Source organism: Scyliorhinus torazame, chromosome 2 (assembly GCF_047496885.1).
Source record: "Scyliorhinus torazame isolate Kashiwa2021f chromosome 2, sScyTor2.1, whole genome shotgun sequence".
Lineage (NCBI taxonomy): Eukaryota > Metazoa > Chordata > Chondrichthyes > Carcharhiniformes > Scyliorhinidae > Scyliorhinus > Scyliorhinus torazame.
In genome coordinates this window covers 208,481,822-208,503,043 of record NC_092708.1, presented here as the reverse complement: position 1 = coordinate 208,503,043, position 21,222 = coordinate 208,481,822, and the positions used below count along the sequence as shown (strand labels likewise).

At 51.4% G+C, this 21,222-nt stretch overlaps 1 protein-coding gene across 2 annotated transcripts in view; it reads left to right on the top strand.

Annotated features, from left to right (window-relative positions):
- spag16 (sperm associated antigen 16) overlaps nt 1-21,222 on the top strand; it is a 1,374,442-nt gene that overhangs the window by 1,206,364 nt on the left and 146,856 nt on the right. The gene's annotated exons all lie outside the window — the stretch shown is intronic.

Genomic DNA, 21,222 nt, shown 5'->3' with positions numbered 1-21,222 from the left:
CAGAAAGAGGTGGTGAGCTGCCTTCTTGAACCGTTGCAGTCCCCGAGGTGTAGGTACACCCATGGTGCAATTAGGGAGGGAATTCCAGGATCTTGACCCAGGAACAGTGAAGGAACGGCGATATATTTCGTGGTCAGGATAGTGAGAGCATGGTCGACTGCACATGTGTTGCAATAAGGGCTCCAATGCACAATACATGAGCCAAAAGGGCTATCTCTTTGAATGTGTATTTATTCTGTAACAACCACACAAGGTTCCTGCATGTCTGCACCTGTTACCCTGGAAATTGCCACGATAATTTATTTTATGGGAACAAAGGCTGCCAAGAATGTTCCAGCTACGTCCACAGATGTATGGGTGGATACTTGGAGGATATTTATCCCCTGAGGAGGTGGCAATACAACAACCTCAGCCAGACAGCACAGAAGGTACGACAAAAGCTATACAAGAACTATAATTTGAGCAGCCCAATGGCCTGTTCAGATGTGGTTTAGATGCCCTGACTGCTCAGTGGGGCTTTGGAGTGTGCACTGTCCAGAATATCCCAATCATTACAGCACGCTGCCTACTCCATAACTTTGTGCAGCAAAGGAGCATGGCACTGCAGCTAGAGGAGGGTGAGGAACAGAACCTCTCCTTGGATGAGGAGCAGCAGGATGAGGGAGGCAGAAGGCCCATGGGAAGGACCCCAAAGACAAGGCAGATGACCTGACTGCTGATGGAATGAAGAGTCCATGCAGGACCTCATTGAAATCAGGGGCTTACTCATCCCATGCCACTTTATATGATGGTTACCTTGCAAGAGTATGAAGCACGACTTGGAAGGCAGAGAAAGGACCTGCAAGCACCAAAGGCAGGGCACTTGAAGCATAATTAATTCAACTTGATACTATACTAAGGTGACAGGTGAAAAATGAATGACGTTTGATCACATATAAACTGCAACATTCTGAAATCATAGAATCCCTACAGTGTAGAAAGGGGGCATTCAGTCCATCGAGTCTGCACCAACCCTCTGAAAGAGCACCCTACCTAGGCCCACTCCCCCGCTCTATTCTGTAACCCAGTAACCCGACCGAGCCTTTTGGAAACTAAGGGGCAATTTAGCATGGCCAATTCACCTAACCTGCACATCTTTGGACTGCAGGAGGAAACCGGAGCACCCAGAGGAGCAGGCACGGGGAGAATGTGCAAACTCCACACAGTCACCCAAGGTCGCAATTGAACCCAGGGCTCTGGCGATGTGAAGTAGCAGTGCTAACCACTGTGCCACTGTGCTACCCTATATATGTAAATAATCCCACATTTTAAAAATTTGCTCTTGGGATGTAGACGTCGCTGGACCAGCATTTGTTGCCCATCCCTAATTGCCTTTCAACTGAGTAGCTTGCTCGGCCATTTCAGTGGGGGCAGTTAAGAGTCAACCTCATCGCTGTGTGAGCCTGGAGTCACATGTAGTCCAGGCAGCATAAGGATGGCAGATTTCCAGGGGCGGCACAGTGGAGCAGTGATTAGCACTACTGTCTACGTCGCTGAGGACCCAGGTTCGTTCCTGGCCCCGGATCACTGTCCGTGTGGAGTTTGCACATTCTCCCCATGTCTGCGTGTGTTTCACCACCACAACCCAAAGATGTACTGCTTAGGTGGATTGACCACGCTAAATTGCCCCTTAATTGGAAAAAATATAATAATTGGGTACTCTAAATTTATGAAAATAAAGGATGGCAAATTTCCTTCCTTGAAGGACATTAATGAACTAGGTGGGTTTTTACGACAATTGGCAATGGTTTCATGGTTATCATTAGACTTTTAATTCTAGATTTGTATTGAATTTAAATTTCACCATCTGTCATGGTATGTTCAAACCCGGGTCCCCAGAGCAGTACCCTGGATCTCTGGATTACTAGTCCAGTGACAATACCACTACGCCACCACTTCACACAAAGGTTTTTGCTTAAGTTTATGCACGTCTTGTACGTTCATCTGCATTACTACACTTATCTAAACACCATAGTGTCCCAGTTAGTTAATTAGTACTCTAAGTTACACAGTGTCCTCCGGTCTTGGACACTCCTACATAGTTCTCCTCTTATTGCCTTTTAGGAGCTGGAGGCAGGCTGCTCCTATCTCTGGCTATATGACTGGGAGGAGCATGGTAGTCTACCTCATCATCCAGGGATCCACTGGGACCCACAGTGTGACTGCACTACCTGCATCTCTGCAGAGGCAGCCACCCTCACTCAGATCCAGCTCGTAGATGGTGCAACAGGCTGAGGGGCCAAGGAATCTGACGATGGTGAAATTCCCTCAAAATGCATCAATCCTGTACCCTCCAGTTCAGATTGCTCAGACCATGGTGTGCTGTCCTGATGGCTGGGTGGGGTGGGCTGCTGGTGCACCGTTGCTATCCCTTGCAGCCAGCAATCTTCTGCCTGTAAGATAGTCCTGTTCAGGGACCATAGCTCTTCCCCACTACTGTTATGGACCTAGTGTCATTGCGCAGGTGTTCTTATAACTCTTGCATGCACTCCACATGTTGCTGCATGCTGTTCACCATAAGGCTGGCTATTCTCTTGTCGCTGCTGATCATTGTCAAGGAAATGACTACCACAGACTCCTTTTTACATAATGCATGAGCTCGCTATGCCTCAGGAAACTCAGCCAGATTGCCAATTATCTGCCACTGTAGGTCCAAATACTCAGACTCCTGAGATTCTGCCTCACTGGCCCACAGAGCTTCCCTGGGACTGTCCTCTGCCATCCGGGGGGTAACTGTTCACAGAAACCTCTGCCTTTGACACCACCTTCTGTACATTGGTGCCCTGCTCTTCAATCAATGCTCTGCGCTGTATATCCCCATTTATTCAGCACCGGCCCGCGGCAACATGGCGGAGCCCTACAGGGGCCCGGCACGGAGGAACATAGGACCCCCCCGGAATTAGCACGCCTGCCGATCGGTTGCCCCTAATTGCAGGCATGGCCACCGTGGAGGCCCCCCCAACCAGGACGGCCCTCGCAGCCAGAACGCAGAGGTGCCGGCAGGTACGACCATACGCAAATGACACTGGCGGGACTCAGCCCATCGAGCGCGCAGAATCGCCGCGGGGGCGCTTTCAACGGCTCCGACCGGCGTCGCGGCGACCACGCCGGCGCGATTGGAGAATCGGCGGCCCGATGTCAGAGCGGCGTGGCGGGACTTGCGCACCTCCCCGGCGATTCTCAGACCCAGCGCAGGCTCGGAGAATCCTGGCCAAGGTTTCTAGGCAAAGGATAAACTTCCTGGAGCAACAATACCTCAGGAAGCTCAGAATTCCCTGTCATGTGGGCTCTTCGTGATATACATTGTGGTGTCCAGGGCACGAGTTCACTATTTGAGAATAGTCTTGAACTTCAAAGGACATTGGTGGATTGGGCAAACAAGTAGCAGATGAAGTTCAATGCAGAGAAGTGTGAGATGATTCATTTTGGCAGGAAGTCTATGGAGCCACTGTAAAATAAAGGGAGATACTCTAAAGGAGGTACAGAAACAGAGGGGCCTCATTGTCCATAAATCATTGAAGATAACAGGACATGTTGAGAGAGCAGTTAGTAAGGATTATAATATCTTGGGCTTTATTAATAGGGGCATTAGTACAAGAATAAGAGGTAATGTTGAACTTGTATAAGACCTCATCTGGAGTACTGTATCCACACTGGAGGAAAAATATGAAGGCATTGGAGTGAGTACGGAAGAGATTCACAAGAATGATTCCAGGGATAAAGAACTGTAGCTATGGGAATAGATTGGAGAGGTTGGGTCTGTTTTCCTTGGAGAAAATGAGGCAGAGAGGAGACTTGATCGAGGTATTCAAGATCCTGAGGGGTATGGATGGGGTAAATAGTGAGAAATTGTTGCCACACGAGAACATCAAGAAGTAAAGGGCCCAGATTCAAAATAATTGACAAAAGGAGCAAAAGTGATGTGAGAAAAAGATTTTTCACCCAGAAGTGTTTGGTGTTTGAAACAAAATTCTTGAAAGAGCAGTGGGGGCAGGTTCAATCGCGGTATTTAAAAGGGAATCAGGTTGCTATCTGACAAGAAAGAATGTATAAGGTTATGAGGATAGGGCAGGGGAGTGGGACGAGGTAGAGTGATCTTTCAGTGAGCCAGTGCAGACCCGATGGGCTGAGTGGCCTCTTTCTACACTGTAAAGATTCTTCCACCCCGCAAGAACGCCATGGGCGAGACCCGGACGCTGGGGAAGCCCATTGACCTCAGGCGGGATTCTCCGGTTGCCGGTAGGAGACGGCCGGAAAATCCCATCCTGTGTGATTTGCAGCCTCCAGGAAGAAATCCGCCTGCTAAGCAGACCAGGTGGACAAACATTGTGATTGGCTATTAAAGCCAACACAGTCCTCAATATCTTTGCCCCTCGCTCCTTCTGCAGATCAGCAGATGATAATTACTATCTGTTGCTCACAGATGACCAGTGCCACGTTTGACACTTATTTGCACTTCTGATTTGATGAGACCACTCAGAATGAGCGGGTGCTGAGCATTGCCACTCTGGTTTGTTTCCCACAGGGCCTGAGAGTCATTGAATGCAGACATTTTGCAAATATGTTCCCAGATCACCCTGGAGTCTTCATGAACCTAAAGTGCTTCCATTGCATCAATGTGCAGCTAGCACGCAACCACAGGAAGATCATCATGCATATCTGTGCAAGATTTCCAGGGAGCTACCAAAATGTTTTCACCTTGCACCAGTCAAGCCTCTCTGAGATAGTCACACCTCGAAGCAGTATTGCTCTTCGTGACAAAGTTTAACCTCTGAAGGCAAGGCTGATAACACCAGCGAGGAGCCCAAAGACTGATGCCCAACAAAGATGCAGTCGAAGCCAGAGCATTAAAGTATTGATAGGCAAGCAGTCAAGATTCTGAAGATGCATGTTAGGTGCCTCAACAGATTTAAGGGCTCTATTCACCAAGCATCAATTTGAACCAATGCTGTAATGAGGTCAGGAGCTGATTGGTCATGCAGAACCCTAACTGAGTGTCAGTAGCAGGTTATTACTAAGCAAGTGCTGCTTGATAGCACTGTTGATGACCCCTTCCATCACTTTACTGATGATCAAGAGTTGGCAGATAGGGCAGTAATTCACTGGGTTGAACGTGTCCTGTTTTTTGTGTACAGGACATACTTGAGTAATTTTCCACATTGCCGGGTAGATTGCGACTGAAACTGCCAACAGCAACTTCACACCAATTACTGCTCCAGACTTGCCTCTTTCTCAATGACCCTGAGGCTCAGCATCTTCATTGAACAGAGTTTGGAGTGTCCAGCACCCTCTGGGAAATCTCCACTTCTGTCCTTGGCTCCTTCACCTGCTCCTGCCCACTTGTGATGTGCGAGACCATGTGACAACCCAACTACCTGTCTTGGTAGCTCCACCAAAGCATGTGTAGCTGAGCTGGTGGAGGGTGCACATGAGTGCTTTGAGAGTGGATGCTCAGAGTAAGTGACCTCCCCCAAAATGTCTTCCTCCTCCTCCTGCACCACCTCATGACAGACAATTGTCGGGTCAGTGTAAGACGAAATGCATGAATTAGCACTGTCAAGGAATGAGGATGTTATGTCACAGCATATTTATAATAATGATAATCTTTATTGTCACAAGTAGGCTTACATTAACACTGCAATGAAGTTACTCTGAAAATCCCGAGTCGCTGCACTCCGGCACCTGTTTGGGTACACTGAGGGAGAATTCAGAATGTCCAATTCTCCTAAGAAGCACGTCTTTCGGGACTTGTGGGAGGAAACCGGAGCACCCGGATGAAAACCATGCAGACACGGGGAGAACACGCAGACTCCGCACAGACAGTGATCCAAGCCAGGAATCGAACCCGAGTCCCTGGTGCTGTGAATCAACAGTGCTAACCACTGTGCTATCGTGCCGCCCTCATTCATGCTTCGGTGCTGACTCGATGGGCTGAAGGCCTCTTCTGCACTGTATTATTCTGTGTTTCTGTAAGTCTGACCGCAGAGGTTAAATATTTTAGCTGAAATAGACTGTTGCAGATCATCATCACACTCCTTACACTAACTGGTGAGAAAATCCAGAAGTCAAATGCAAATACAGTAGCTTAGTTTTTTAAAATAAATTTAGAATACCCAATTTTTTTTTTCCAATTAAGGGGCAATTGAGCGTGGCCAATCCATCTAATCTGCACATCTTTGGGTTGTGGGGGTGAAACCCACGCAGATATGGAGAGAATGTGCAAACTCCATACGGACAGTAACCAGGGGCCGGGATTTGAACCCGGGTCCTCAGTGCCATAGCCCCAGTGCTAACCACTGCGCCAGGTGCCACCCTTACAGTGGCTTAGTTAAAAAGAGACTGAAAAATGCACTGCTGGAACATCTAGGTTGCCAAAGTGCTGTCAGGTTTCCCTGCTGCGAGCAGGTTCAAACATTAAAATTCAGCGTCATGTTTCAGGTCAATAACATTTAATCAAATCTGTTTTGGATTCCAGCAGTTTCTGATTTTATTTCAAAAATTTAGTTTTTGTCATAAAGTGAATCTTGTATGATAAATAAATGATCTAACTTCCTCTGCTGTTTTGACAGAATTAGAGGTGTATGTTTGAATTTGTTTAAGAAAGTAACAACAAAACGTCCATTATTTTTTCTTCAACAGTCCCACCAAACAAAAAGAATGCTGCTGAGAACATGTGGGGAAATGGTTCAATAGGCAGGCCTTGTATTTTGAAAATGGCATGCAGACATGCCTCTGTAAATACCCAGGCCAAACCTTTACATGCTCACTCCCCCCTCCCCCTCCTCGAGGTGGATTCTGAAGTGGGAGGATAGGGCTGGAGGCGTAAAATTGCATGGGCAAGGTTCCCTCTAGGATCCCACCTGCCCCGACCCAGATGCTATTTTATGGTAAGGCAGACAGGGCCTTGGACAGGAGGCACACCCGTGCTCCCAATAAGGCCCTCAAGTGGCCACAGAATGGCCTTTCCTGGCGAGTCTCAATTTTTAAGCTGCCGGGCGCCAGTTGGATCAGGGTGTCGAATAGAAAAAGTGAACAATCTCAACCACAGGTGGGGCGGGGCGGGGGGGGTGGGGGAGGTGGGATGCGGTGTCTCAATTGAAGGCCCATCCTCTCAGGGACCTTGGAGCGTCTGCCTTCCATCACCCCCCCAGCCTTCTTCCCAACATCAAGATCATTCCCCTCCTGAAGCTCGCTGGGCATTCCCTACACTCCCACTGGGACTCCTGGTATTACCTGCAGTGTGGTCCCAGGACTGAGGGAGTGATTTAATGGGAAAGAAACTCCCGTTTTGGGCGCGTTCAGCTATTTAACGGGATTCCGTTTATTTATTGGGCCTTGCCGAGGATCGCCCTGCCGAGGCTGCACTTGGACTAATGCACTTGCACTAACGAGTTCAACCACCCCCACCACGGCCTCCGGACCCCCCCCCCCCCCCCCTCCCCCAACATCCCAACTTAACAATTCAGATGTCCTCAAGCCCTCCCCTCCCTGCACCCCACCTTATAAGGGCAGGGCATCCCCAGGCCAGATGCCCGGCATGGGCAAGATGCCACCTAGGCAAGCCAGCCTGGCACACTGGCAGTGCCACCTGTGCATCATGGCACTGCCAGGATGGCACCCAGGTAGAACAACCTGGGCCTAAATTTTCAGAAAGGGGAGCACTCAGTGCCCATCATCCTGTGAGTCAGCCAGAAACACATCCCTTTCGACTTTGACTGGCCTTCTGCCATTCCACGCTCAATTCAGGTGACACAGCCACGGTGGTCGAATGGTATCAGTAGTGCCAGGGTATCACCCTTCCCAGAGCCCAACTGCCCAGTGGCCCCGATCGACTGGGAGACACTACCCCCCCCCCCCCAAAGTGTCGGTATGCCTGTTCGGCACGGTAGCACAGTGGGTAGCACTGTGGTGTTACAGCTCCAGGGTCCCAGGTATGATTCCCAGCGTGGGTCACTGTGCGGAGTCTGCATGTTCTCCCCGTGTGTGCGTGGGTTTCCTCCGGGTGGTCCGGTTTCCTCCCACAATCCAAAGACGTGCAGGTTAGGTGGATTGGCCATGCTAAATTGCCATTAGTGTCCAAAAAGGTTAGGAGGGGTTACTGGGTTAAAGGGATAGGGTGGAAGTATGGGCTTAAGTGGTGTGGTCTTTCCAGGGTTGGTGCAGACTCGATGGGCCAAATGGCCTCCTTTCGCACTGTAAATTCTATGTTCTATATTTATGGAGACCAGTGCTAAATGGTGCCTGGCCGAGGCTATTAGGTCCCGTGCCTTGGGTAACCCCGGCGTCCACACATTCAAATGAGACTAACTACTCACTTGAATATGCAAATCTGGATCCCGCCCATTGAGGGCGAGATCCAGATCACGACGTCACACGAGGTCTCGCAAAAGGCCTCTCGTGACATTAACGACCTCGTTGCATCCCGAGTTGGGTGTGACAAGGCCATGAATCATGCCATTAGGCTCAAGCACAGCTCAGGCATGGCACTGTCGTGGAGGGGCTGGAGAGCTGTCAGCCAGTCTGATTGGCTGGCAGCTCTCCAAGGTTGAACCTCCATCCAAGGGCAATGGAAGTTCCGTCTGCTGCCAATTAACATTCAATTGAGCATGGAGTGGCAGCCGGCCAGTCAACGTCGGAAGGGATGCGTTTCCAGCCTACTCACAGGATGATGGGCACCGAGTGCTCACCATTCTGAAAATTCAGGCCCAAGTTTTTTATTACTGAACTGAGTGTTATTCCCTGTGTATCTAGCTGCCATAAAACAGGGAATAACACACTGCTGACTATGAGTTAATTGTGTTCTTTTAGAACTCTGAAAGGCCAATAGCTCATGAGTGCTGCAGACAGAAGTGAGTTATAGCAGTATTATGCGTGAGTGAAAGAACAGCTGGAACGTTGATTACCAGTGAGATAATTGGTTAATTATTTCAGAGTGAACGGCCCTTGAAAGCTCAGCACAACTTTAACAGAGAGAGACTCCTCATTAGTACAATCCTGAAAACTAAACAATGGATTAACAATGCCTTTAGTCCAGCTCTGTTTTTCCTAAGTGATTATGACATCAGCAAAGAAATTCTTTGGAGGATCCTAAGCCGAGAGTTCTGAAGAAGATGCATTATCATGCATCATTCAAATGACAAGCTTGCTAAATCGCCCTGCATCAATAACTAATTACAGATGTTGATTGAACTTCTTCATTCTGTCTCACTTTGTGATTCCTCCCAGGCACTTTGCCCAATGATTCCAGAATCATTTGTGATCTCTATAAAATCAGAGAGACGGAGACAGCTCTTCAACATTTACTTACCCCAACAAATCCAATATTTCTCAATACTTTGATCTTGAAAAGGTTTGCACAAGGTGGATACACCTATTGAAAGCCGAGTCACGCCCACACTACGTGGACGTGTACAAGTCAATTGGTTAGCGTTGTTTCTCCACTGGGAGACAACAGCAAATGCTTTCCAAAGCTCTTGTTGCTAATTCTCACTCTGGGGCCACTGGCAGCCATTGATGTGTTTTCAGATTTATATGGATGGCGAGGCTGATAGCCTCACACAAAGATGGCCTTTTACTTTTGTGTCCAACTCAGAATAATTCCTGATTTTGCAGAAAACAAACTAACTGGAATATCTGAAAATGTATTTCTGTCCAAGTTAGCTTCAGCTGCATCTCATTTAAGCAGTTAATTTGGGTGGCGAAAAATGGCACTCTGCTTAATCACTCAGTGGTCAGTGCTGACATCTTTGTCATTTTGTGTTATGTGTTAAAGGATGGAACATTGGAGGAAACATCAATACCTGAAGTGATAATGTGTGACCCCCGCCAGGCATAGAGGCCCTAAAGCTATGTGGAGTACAACCTCACAGTTACACCAAAATGTCACCTCTGATACGCTCTGGTACAATCCCTTGCCAAAGTTTCTGCGATCAATGGAAGAAGCCCCAATTTACATAGGTGCAAGTGCCATCTGGGGTATTTTTCTGCCACTATCTGCCCCATGTGGCTGGAAGCTGGAATGGTTAGTACCCCATTGTGAAGAAAGAGTTGCCCCTGCTGGCTATACCATAGTTGAAATGGCACCCAAGCAATTTGCTATCCTCTTTTTAAATTGTCTTATCTGCCCTCTGCAAGAACATTTTCTGACCCTGGATTTTATGTGGCTCGTGAATGCCACCTTTCTCAGTGTGCCGACTGCCATTGATACACCAAGTCGCTCATCCAGAACCAGGACTAACAACTCCCTAAACCCCTTTTAGCTAATACAGAAACTAGTACGAATGTTAGCAACCCAACATAACTTTTCTTTTTCACATGCTCAATAATTCCTCAGGTCTCCCCCTGAAGTAGATAAATCCTCCTGGAATCACAGTTTAGATCTTTCCTAATTGCAGTCTCCAATGCCAACAAAAGTGTGACGAGGTAGAACTCAGCCCATCGGGGGCGGAGCATCGGGGGAGGGCCTCAGGTGACGTCCTGAGGCCGTCCATACGCCGTGCGTCGTACTGTGCGAGTACGCCATTTTGCGTACTTCCTTGTCACGATTTGTGTTCTTTATTTGATGACACAACGCACATCTATCACCCAGCAAATAATGAATCCCAGCCAACTCTCCATCAGGAGAAGAAAGCCACACTTATCTTCCCACCTTAAGTTCTGTCAGTCCCCAAGCTAAAATCAAATCTTAATCAAAGACAAAGTTTGGTGTGATGTATCATGCCTCATGAATTAAGTTTCAATAGCATGCACCAATGTAGGATAACCTGGTCATAGGCATAAGATTTTGTTTTCCAAAACAGCTAGGGGAGGAGACAAATGCAAGGACAAAGTATGGTTGAGCTACTTTCATGCATCAGTTAATCACAGTTTGTGACAGCCCACTATTAAATGACTGATTTTTCCTGTTTCCAAATGGTTACATCTGACTTTGTTCAAAAACTGAGTGTGGAAGTTTTCACGTCTAATTGTACCACCCACAACAATAAAAACAAAATGACTATGTCACTGATGGTGCCATTGTACAATGGCCTAGATTTTGCTGGCCAAGTAACATCATGGTTAATTGTGCTGACTGTTATTTGTTTGTAAATCATGCAACCCCCAGTGTAACTCAGTGGGTTGGATTTTCTGAATGCCGATGCCGAAATCGCGTTCGGCGATTGGCCGGAGAATCCCAGTTGGCGCCGAAATCGGGGACAGCGAGCTTTTGGAAAGCTCTACCCCCCTCCAAAATGGCATACTCGCAAAGTACGAAGCACGGCATATAGACGGCCTCAGGACGTCACCTGAGGCCCTCCCCCGATAGGCTGAGTTCCTGAAGGCATGGGGAGCGTTTGCTATTTTTTTTCGGGAACCCGGCGTGGCGGGCGCAGACTGAGTCCAGCTCCGCCACAGTCGCTGCGGAGCCGATCCGCGGGCAGGGGGGTTTTGCCGAAGGCTGGGGATCCTCTGAGGGTGGCGAGTCTGGCTAAATTATTTGGCAGGCCGGGTCCGTGGGCGTCCGCCACCATGCCCACCTTGTTTTTGCAGACACCTTCCTGTTGCTGTTATTATTCCTTCCCTCCTTCTCCTTCCCTCTCCCTCCCACCCTCCCCTCCCTCACCACCTCACCCTCCTCCTCCACTACAACCCCCCCTCCCTCCCCCTCCCCCTCACCTCCCCCTACCGCCTCCCCCTCCCCTATTCCTTCCCTCCCCCTCTCCTCCCCCTCCCCCCATCCCCTCCCCCTCTCCTCCCCCTCCCCCCATCCCCTCCCCCTCTCCTCCCCCTCCCCCCATCCCCTCTATCTCCTTCCCCCCTCACTCTCCTTATCCCTCCTCCCCTCCCTCCCCCTCCCCTCCCCCAAACACCCCCCTCCTCCCCTCCTCCCCCCTCCTCCCCCTCCCCCCCTCCTCCCCTCCTCCCCCTCCCCCTCCTTCTCCCCCACCCCACCCCCTCCCCCTTCCTCCCCTCCCTCCTCCCTCCCCTACCCCCTCCCCCTTCCCCCTCCACCTCCCCCTCCCCTCCCCTCCCCTACCGCCTCCCCTCCCTCCCCCTCCCTCCCCCTCCCCTATTCCTTCCATCCCCCACTCCTCCCCTCCCTCCTCCCTCTCCTCCCCCTCTCTCTCCTCCCTCTCCCTCCCCTCCCCCCCAACCACCCTCCCCTCCCCGCCCCCTCCTCCCGCCTCCTCCCCCTCCCCCTTCTCCTCCCCCCACCCCCCCCACCCTCAACCCCCCCACCCACACCCCTCTCCCCCTTCCCCCTTCCCTCCTACCCCACCCCCTCCCCCCTTCTCCCCCCCTTTCCCCCTCTCCCCCCCCCCCCCCCCACTTTGCCAAATTCTGGTAAGATTCCATTTATATCTGAGCTGAAGAGTGAGGGATAAATGCCATTGAATGGACCACCATGGGATGGCTCAACTCAAGCAAAATCTAGGCCAGTGTCTGTGCAACAAATGAGACTTTGTTATGCAGATGTTATATTTTCTGAGACCTTTAATTGGTGCTTATGAATGTAATCTGTTAATAGAATACTGTGATGCATAACTCCAATAGTGCATATGGAATATTCCCAAGAATTTTCTCTGGGGACCTGGCTTTCTACACTGTTTTTTAGCGGTTATTAAGTAGGTGCTGGTATCTGTTCCCTGGGAAATCGTTTTGAAAGACTTTCATTCCAAAATGTGATTAGATTCCATAATCCGCTTTACATATAGAATTACTTCCAATTGATTAAAATGGAACAGCCTGACAGATTAAGTATTCCAAACATACTTGATGTATCAGTAAAAGGAAGGATTAAGCCCCTCCTACCCTGATTCTCAATGCTCGCCGTCTAACTGCCGATTATATATTTTTAGCGAGAATCCTTTCTCTCCTCCATCCAAATGCCAATTTTGCTCTCCTGCCACTTTGGCTGTACATCTTTTGACAGAAGCATCAATGCATATTGGGTGTTACATTGCATGTTTTCTGCCATGGGTCAGGTAAAAGCCATTGAATCAGAAGGCTGTGACTTCAAGTTCCCATGCACAAATTTCAGCACAACTTCAAGGCTTACACACCCAGTGTAGCGGTAAGCAAGCATTTCTTTGTCAGATATACCATGAGCTGAATTCTCTGTTTGGGAGATTATGGGCGGGATTCTCCGTTGCCCGACGCCGATATCGTAATCAGCGATTGGGCGGAGAATGCCTGTTTACGACCGAATCAGGAGCGGCGCCTGTTTCCAGATGCTCCGCCCCTTCCAAAAAAGCATCATCGAGGAGTACGCCACACGCCGTTGGGACGGCCTCAGGGCATTATCTGAAGGCCCTCCCCCGATGCTCCGCCCTTGATGGGCCGAGTTTCTGACGGCGCAGGACACGTGTGCTCGCAGTTTTCATGAATCCGGTGTGGCGGATACAGACTGTGTCCAGCACCGCCACAGTCGGAAGGGAGCTGAGCTGCTGGCCAGGGGGGCTTCAGCGAGGGCTGGGAGGTGGCCCAAGAGTGACGAGGGGGTGTCCAGGGGGACACTATCTGGCAGGTTGGGTCCGCGCGCAGCTTCTGCCATGCTGTACGGCGCAACTGCTGCAGGTCGCCGCCGTGCGCATGCGCGGTCACAGACCCAGCAATTCTCCAGGCATTTATATCGGGAAAGCCGTGCATTTTACGTGGCACAGCTGCTAGCACCTCACCGGTCAGAAGATCGGACACTTCCTCTGGACCGAGCATCAAAATCGGAGAATCCATCCCTATGTTCTCCGGCCAGAGATGAATCGCCTCTGACCTGCGCGCGCGTTGGGAGCAGGAATCCAGCGGTGATTCACTATCCCTTGCCATCCAAATTTATACATAGCGGGATTTGCGTGGGATTCATTTGTGGAACTGGCTAATGGACCGGCATTTTGAGCGGGCGGTCAGATAGCATGTCCGGTGGCTGGTCACCGTCCCCCACGCAACGTACCTCCACTCCCCCCTCACCATAGGATTTGATGGGTTCACCCCCCCCCCCCACATAGTACAAAAGTGAACCGATCCCCCATTCCCCACCGACCCCCAGTTAGAGACCCCCACCAGACACTCCCTCATTAGAGAGATCCCCACCAAAGGTCCCCCATTACAATTTGCGCCCACATAAATCCTGGCCCAGAGGACTGTAGAATCATGCAGGCTTGGAGAATCCAGGGTCTCTGGCTTGTTAATAGGATGTGAATGGGTTCATTTGACCTATTTGCATCCTCCTGCTGGTGTACGACACAAATCCCGATACCGCCACCAATGGAGGCACTGGAGCATCGGAACAGGACTGGTGAAGGACCTCCCGCCAAGGCCGCAATTTGTCCCATTTGCTGCACTAACGAGCGGAAGAGATTGGGGTGCCATTTTTACAAGGCTTCCCTATCTCCAGACCCCTCACCGCGGCCTCTGGACCCCTCTGGCTGGCAGTGCCCCTGCTAGGCTGAGAGTGCCACATGGGCCCCAGGTGCCAGACTGGCAGTACCATGGTGCCCAGGTGGCAAAAGTACTGGCAGGGTTCCACCCTGCCCAGGAGTCAACCATCTGGGGGCCTCCAATTGCCTGGGAGACATACTCCCCCTCCCCGGACCGTTCTACCTGGTCCACGTTGGTGGAGACCAGTGCGTTGGTGGAGAGGTCGCTCACGAGAATGCATCCTACAGGTCCGTTTGCTGGTGCTTGCTGTATGAAAACAAGCCTGCTGTGTTTCCCATATTATAAGTGATCAGTTTTCAGAAGTAATTCTTTGACTATGCTTCAGGATGTCCTGAGGTATTGAAAGTGCTGTCTAATACAAGTCTTTGTTTCGCATTCTTCCTTCTCTGAGTTGTTACGACACCCTGGGCGAATGCACGGTCAATTCCAGCCCCACAGCACAGGATGCACAACACAAGTGAATCAACTAATAATCCTTCTGAAAATACAAGATCCTTGGCTATCCGATAATTACAGTCACCAGGTTTGGACACAATTACTGTTTATTTACAACCAGAACAAATATTGAATATGCAGTAAAACAACTAGTTAAAGGCGAATGATTACCTGACTCCCTTTTTAACTGCCCCGTCCTCTACCCACACACAGAAGACAGACAACATGGTGTGGGGGGGAGGGGAAGAAAATAATGCGGATGAAGGTCGAAAGTCTTTGCTTCTGATGGTGCACTTCCTTCACCATAAACTTGCAGATTAGATTCTTCCGTTTCCAGCTGGGAATGGTCTTTTTGTAGCGTCATTCAGTCAGAATCCTGGGAATTTAGGAAATATCTTACTCACAGGCAGCAGGCTTTGTGGAGACCCATTAGTTCTCATCAAGCTGGGCCTTCAGCTGGGTGTTTGCTCCAGGCCTCAATCTTCGTATAAATACACTTCAATTCGCATCAATCCCTGCTTTCAGCTCGTGGTCTGACTTTACTTCTCTGCAGTCCCAAGTAAACCATGCCCAGACTTGCTAGAGAGAGAGATCTTTCACTGGATTTCCAGAGAGAATTCATCAGGGGCGGGATTTTCCCCTATCCGGCAGGGCGGGGGGTTCCGGCGTAATGGAGTGGCGGGAACCACTCGAGCGTCGGGCCGCCCCAAAGGTGCGGAAGTCTCCGCACCTTTAGGGGCCAAGCCCTCACCATGAGGGACTAGGCCCTCGCCGGCCGACACCAAAAGGTCTTCGCCGGGCGACGCATGCAAGGGAGCGTCAGCGGCTGCTGACGTCATCCCCGCGCATGCGCAGGGGAGGGGGTCTCTTCCGCCTCCGTCATAGTGAAGACCATGGCGAAGGCGGAAGAAAAAGAGTGCCATCACGGCACAGGCCCGCCCGCGGATCGGTGGGTCCCGATCGCGGGCCAGGGCACCGTGGGGGCACCCCCCGGGGCCAGATTGCCCCGCGCCCCTCCCCCCCAGGACCCCGGAGACCGCCCGCGCCGCCTTGTCCTGCCATTCAAAAGGTGGTTTAATCCACGCCGGCTGGAGAGGGCTGACAGCGGCGGGACTTCGGCCCATCGCGGGCCGGAGAATCACCGGGGGTGGGCCGGCCGACTGGCGTGTCGCGATTCCCGCCCCCACCGAATCTCTGGTGGCGGAGAATTCGGGACACGGCGGGGGCGGGATTCACGCCAGCCCCCGGCGATTCTCCGACCCGGTGGGGGGTCGGAGAATCGTGCCCCAGATCTTTGATCCAGGCTTCAGAACCAAAGTGAGACTAACTCCAGCCTTGCGACTCTGAGAAACATGTCAGTGGGACCAGAACCAATCACCAATGGGCAGGGCACAGACATTTGAGCCAATTCATTGGCCACCAGCCAAGTCAATCAAAGCGAGTCATCACTGATGTCTTCAGGATTCTTCCTGCTTGAGTTCAAGATCCAGGCTATTGCTTCTGCTTGAGTTAAAGATACAGGCTGCATTAAAGTCACAGGTCCCTCAAACATCCAAGGGTCAAAACTATGACCGCAAAATAAAAGAAAGGGGAAGTAAGGGAATAAACAGAAAACAAACAGAGGGACCTTTACAGAGTACATATCACAAGTTAACATTTGGGAAGCAGAAGAAACCTTTCCAGAATTTCCCACCCTTGTCCTAACAGTCGGAAGCAGACTGACAGGTGGGGGAGCCTAAAACTAGGTGGAAGCTTGTTGTGGAAGCGGGCACCATACTTATTGCCTACCCTTCTGCCAAGATTTTATCAGTGATTGGGTAGGTACCAGGTGTCCTGCATACCCTTGGACCAATTACTGTCTCCAAGTAGCCAATTAATAGCGACTTAAGTGCCTCTTCTTGCCACCGTTCGTACATTACCTTGGTGGGGATGACCACATTACTTTGCTAGGCTGGCAGGGTTTCGGGAGAAAGAGGTTGATCCTGTTTGTGAAGCCTGATCCCAAATGGAAACCCCACAGCAGCAAAGGTCAAACCTGCTTGCAACGCCACCTCCCCCCCCCATACCCCACCCCAAAGCCTCATCATCATCCCCCTCCCAGTCAATCCACCCCACGTTCATGATTATCCAGCCTCCATTGCTCTTCCTTGTTGAGGACAGACTACAGTCCTAGCACTGGCTACTGGTCCCAGTGCCACTGCTGGGACTGGAATGCTCACAGCTGTCTGATTGGCTGGCAACTCTTGGAGGTGGGACATTCTCCCGCAGCAGCGGCCAAAGCTGCGAGCTCTACCTGACAACTGTAAAATCCAGTTGTGCTTCCCAGGCTAGCCAAGGCAGGTTCACCCCTGACCTTTCGGTCAGTGAGTAGGTCCAAAAGCCCCGTCAATAATTCCAGCTAATGTGTCCACTTCTGCAAGTTGATAAACTGGTGATCTATACACGCAGATAGCAAAACTGGATACTCAAAAATTTTCATTCTATTTAATGTCAGAAATGGAATACTACAGGTAAAAATTAAAATATATATTCCTCCCGTTCGCTTCTGGCTGCTTTCATTGAATTTTCATGAGATGGAAGGCCTTCTCTTTGTTTTTCAGCCCTTGAGCCTTGTCCGCTGCTCACCTATTTGAAACAAGCATTTGGAACTTCTACGCTGTTGATTGGAGAATGCCCATGCTTAAAGCTGGTGCTGCTTCTCTTTATTTATCATACTGCTGTTTCTGCATGATTTATTTTACAATGTGCTGCTGATGTTTTTCCCCCCCTTGTGCCACAGGGCTCCCTTACCCAGAATCTGGCACTAATTTAATGCAAAATACAGTGAATGCTGGAAATCAGAAATAAAAACAGAAAATCCTTCAAATACTCAACGGGTCAGGCAACGTCTGTGGAGAGAGAAATAATTAATGTTTCAGATCGGTGGCCTGTTATCAGAACTGCTAATTACACTAATCACACAGCTCAACATGGGCATTTATTTCAACTTGGCGATAGCTGAGCAGGGTTTGCTAAAGGAAGTGGAGTTCATGCAGAGGAAAGAAAAGAGGCATGATTCTCAGTTTCAGCGACTGAGTGCTGGCGGCGGAACGGAATCGGTGGACTGGAGGGGGCCCGCCAGACCCGCGGCCCCCCACCGCTGCAGAGCGGCGGACATTGGACCTGGTCGGTGGACCCAGAGAGCGCGCTGTCACTGAGAAGGAGGTCGGCATCAGGGAACTAAGTGAGCCCCGCTGAGTTGCTGTGTGCCTATGGTATGTGTGGCACCATCCCCATATCACCCCACCACTCTACCACCCCACCCCAGCACCCCATCACCTCGACACCACCCTTCCACCATCCTCACCCGAGATCCAACCACGTGTCATGTCTTGTGTCCTGCAGGATCACCTGGCGATGAATTGGGCCCTTCAGGTTGCCCCCCACCCCTGGCCACATCCCCAGGACACATCGAGCAACAAGGCGGGACCAGACAGTGACGCGAGCCACCAAACGCCAGCCTGCAACACCCCAGTCCAAGGATGTCACCCACTTTCTGTCACAGCTGTCTCCAATATCCTCCACCATCCCAGAGACACTCACCTCGTTGGGCATTATAGCGAAGAGGCTCCTGGGGCACTATCTGGTGTGCACCACACACATGCAGCGGTGCATCAGGTGGAGGTAGGAACCCCCGAGGCGGATGGCAGGATGTCAGCCCGACCTCAGGAACTAGCTGCTGTCCAGGCGGGTCTCAGTCTTCTGGAAAGGACGGTCCTATTGATGTTAGAGATACAGATACAGAGGAACCACAGAAGGGGTTGTCAGCATCCATCCAGCGCCTGCAGGTGCAGTTGGAGGAGTCCAACTGTCTGCAGGGGGTGGTGCTGACCATGCGTGTTACCCAGGCCAACACTGAATGGGTGGTGTCTACGGTGGAGGCCTTGGGGCAAAGGTATCGGCCATGGATCAAGATATCCAGGACCTGGGACACTCTGTGCGGGCCGTGGTAGAGGCATATGACAGGGCCAATCCTGTCAGAGGCAGCCAAGTGCCAGGGCCAGCTGGACATTGCAGTGGCGCTGCAGAGCTTGGCCCAGTCACAACAGGTCATGGCTACGGGCATCAACAGCATTGCCCGGGCGCTGGCTGACCTGAGCAAGTCACAACAGGACGTGGCACAGTCCCTGTTCCCTGTGCTCCATAGCCATGAGCATTGATATCCTGGTCGAGATGAGAGCGGGTCTCCAGGATTGGCAGGACCTGGTGGCGGGGTAGCCCCCGGAGCTTGCTCTGGCTGCACCATTAACCCAAAGAGTAGCCCGAGGGCCATCGGGCACCCCGAGGGAGGAGGAGGTGATGAGGCCCATGCCGGTGACCTCTGCAGGGGAGATTCCAGAACACCGCAGCGCTTCAGATTACCCCCCACTGCCCCTGACGCATCCAATGGGCATCGGGCAGAGCAGGATGGAATCACGCCGCCACCTGGGATACCAGAGAGACTATTCAGGCCCACTGGCTCCAGATGGCAACTGCCAAAGGGGGCCCAGGTCACAGGGCAGGAATTGCAGCAGGCTGCCTCCACCCTAATGTACCGCCTGGGAAACCACCTAGACGGAGCGTTAGAGCCCATAAAGGCAGAACGTTAGGGGTGATGGGTGGCAGTTGGAGATGGGCATGTGCCAGTGCCCCCAGGTCAGCCACCGCACATTGCCCCGGTACCCGACCCTGCCCCCTCCTCTCCCCCCACTCCCCCCAACCTGCCCCACCCCGGACCCCATCCCCACTTCCACCACCCCAAGGGTTCGATGGGGCCATGTGATGGAATAGCCAGCTCACATCCAGGCGGATTGTGGAAAGTGCACTGTGGGCAGGAGTCAGACATTGTTGAACGATACGGAACACCAGAGCTCATCACAGAGCGGGTTGTCATCCTTCTTCTCCCATAGACCAGACCCGCTGATACTGCCAACCTAGATGGCAGGTAGGAATTACGCAGAGAATTCCAAGTGCAGGACAGAAAGATGGTTCAGGGAATGTGGACATGGGTGGGGGGTGGTCAGCCGGGTTGGGGGGGTGGGGCGTGATGTTTGTGCCGCCATCGGCCAGGCCCCTAGTCGGTGAACCTGAAGGCAATTAGAATGTCCCATGCATGGGGGCCCTGGTGTACACATTGTGCAACCTCCTGTTGCTCCCCGGGCTTCATGCCCTGCCTATCCTGGCCCTCCTCTGCATCCTCCTTGTTGAAAAAGGCCTGGTATTCATCCCCCTCCTCCAGCACATCGCCCCTCTGCAGTGTGATGTTGTGGAGGACGCAGCAGGCCACCACGACATGGAAAACTCTCCTAGCGCTATACTGATGGGCCCCTCCAGAGTGGTCCAGGTACCTGAACAGCATCTTCAGGACATCGATGCACCGATCAATCATTGCCCTGGCCATGGCATGGGCATCATTGTAGTAACTCTCCACGTTAGTCTGTGGCCTCCGGATAGGCGTCATTGGCTACAACCACAGCCGAAAACCCCTGTTGCCCAAGAGCCAACCCCACACCAAGGGGTGCGCCTCAAAGGTGTCGGGAATCATCAAATCTACCAGGATGAAGGCATCGTGCACATAACTGTGTATCAGGTGTAGACGTGCATAATGTGCATCTCATGGTTACACACCAGCTGCACGTTCATGGAGTGGTACCCCTTTTGGTTTGTGAGGACTACTCTCTCATGTACCAGTGATCGTAGGAGGACATGTCGATTACCCCCATGGACCTGGGCATCCCGGCGTTGGCAGCGAACCCCGCTGCCCAAGAAACTTGGTGGGATCGGTCCACTTTGAAGCTGATACAGGGTCTGGTTTAGCACAGTGGGTTAAACAGCTGGCTTGTAATGCAGAACAAGGCTAGCAGTACAGGTTCAATTCCCGTACCGTCCTCCCGAACAGATGCTGGAATGTGGCGACTAGGGGCTTTTAGGGGCTGGTTTATCACTAAATAGCTGGCTTTTAAAGCAGAACAAGGCAGGCCAGCAGTGTGGGTTCAATTCCCGTACCAGCCTCTCCAAACAGGCGCCTGAATGTGGCGACTAGGGGCTTTTCACAGTAACTTAATTTGAAGCCTACTTGGGACAATAAGTGATTTTCATTTAATTGTGCCGACTGAGCATATAGGGCCTCCATGACAGTTCGGATGCACCTGTGAACTGATGTCTGCGAGATCCCAGACAGGTCCCCACTAGGCGCCTGGAAGGACCCCGTGGCAAAAAAGTTAATCTTGACGGCCACCAGGAGTGGGTGTCCTCCCCCATACCCCCGCGGTGCCAGGTGCACCATGATCCGGCAGATATGCCATACAGTCCCCC